General features: G+C 37.9%; 1 protein-coding gene across 2 annotated transcripts in view; it reads right to left on the bottom strand.

The window, feature by feature from the left end:
- LOC116852269 (protein phosphatase 1 regulatory subunit 3C-B) overlaps positions 1-1,655 on the bottom strand; it is a 162,704-nt gene that overhangs the window by 13,430 nt on the left and 147,619 nt on the right. The gene's annotated exons all lie outside the window — the stretch shown is intronic.

Here is a 1,655-nt window from a genome sequence, read left to right as displayed (position 1 = left end):
TAATTCTCAAGATCAAGGTCATTGGAGGTTGTTCCGTTTATTTTAATTTTTTCGTAAAAATGCTAATGCCGGCGATCCTCTAACTTTGAAGCATTATAACTTGAAAAGTACTTCATGAAAAAATATTTTATTATAGCGTTTTGGAAAGCTCTCGAGATGTGCTATAAGAATATGCAATGAAAAATGGGGTGTTCCATTTAAAAAAATTAATGTGACCTTGACCTGACCTTCGCTACGCAACCCAAGGTCAAACTGATGTGATCAGTAAATACATCTTTTTAAACGCCACAACTTTTGTCTGAAACATTTTTTTGTAAAACTTATATTTTTACTGATATTCGGGCGTCCCGGTACTTTCCGAACATCCTGTATAAGCACACGTTATAAAGGTATCGTCAGAACCATTTGAATCATTACTAGTTATCTAATCACCAAGGTTGAGCAATAGCAACGAAAATTACGACGAAGACTAGGAAATGGAATGACCGGTGCAGTTCGAGTTCGAAACCACGCAGAAACACGTATAAGCGAAGTGCCGCAAAATATGATGTACCAATTTCTTTTTTATCATTTTAACAAAATAATCAAACATTATATTATATGGGAGTGCGCGTGACTGTATTTGTGTATGCCCATGTGTTAATAATAATTTATATACTCGGTATTCGGATGTTCTGAGAATATTCCATATACGAAGTGTGGCTATTAAATAACGAGACTGACGCTGTAAAACATTTTATTTTGATTTCATACATTTTTACTTATTATCACCTTCAATATACACCCCTCCTCTATCTCTACAACGCTCCATGCGAATCTTCCATTGTTCGAAGCAGTGCTGGAAGTCTTCTTCTGTCAGCTCCTTCAGGACGCGTGCCGGTTTCTCTTTCACAGCTTCAACGGATTCAAATTTTGTTCCTTTTAAGGCAGATTTCACCTTAGGAAACAGATAGAAGTCGCACGGCGCAAGATCTGGCGAATAAGGCGGATGGTCTAACACTGGGATGCTGAACTTGGCTAGAAACCTCTTGACAGAAAATACGGAATGAGCCGGCGCATTGTCTTAGTGGAGAACCCATGACTTGTCCTTCCACAATTCGGGTCGTTTTTCCCTTATTTTTTCACGGAGTTCAGCAAGAACGTGAAGGTAGTAATGTTGATTAATAATTTGACCTTCCGGAACCCAGTGAAGGTACACAATCCCATGAATATCGAAAAAAACAATAATCATTGCTTTAAATTTTGATTTGCTCATTCGAGCTTTTTTGGCTCTCGGTGAAGAGGGGCTCTTCCAGTGCATGGATTGGCGCTTCGTTTCAGGATCATAAGTAAAAAACTATGATTCGTCACATGTTATTATCCTTTCTAATAAGTTTGGGTCATTTTCAATAACATTCAAAGTGTCAGTACAAACATTTTTGCGATCTTCTTGTTGTTCAAACGTGAGAATTTTAGGCACCATTTTGGCACACACTTTTTTCATGTTAAAATTGTTATGTAAAATTTGCCGTACGGATTCTTTATCAATTCGTACAGTTTCAGCAATCGCACGAATACTTAACCGACGGTCAGATCGAATCAGATTACCGATTTTTTCGATATTGTCATCCGTTTTTGATGTGGAAGGGCGACTCGGGCGTGAATCATCTTGAACG

The sequence above is a fragment of the Odontomachus brunneus genome, unplaced genomic scaffold (assembly GCF_010583005.1).
Source record: "Odontomachus brunneus isolate Ranch 3 - 2012 unplaced genomic scaffold, Obru_v1 Obru_scaffold_210, whole genome shotgun sequence".
NCBI lineage: Eukaryota > Metazoa > Arthropoda > Insecta > Hymenoptera > Formicidae > Odontomachus > Odontomachus brunneus.
Note: the sequence above shows the minus strand (reverse complement) of the source record. Positions and strands in the feature narration are given on the sequence as shown.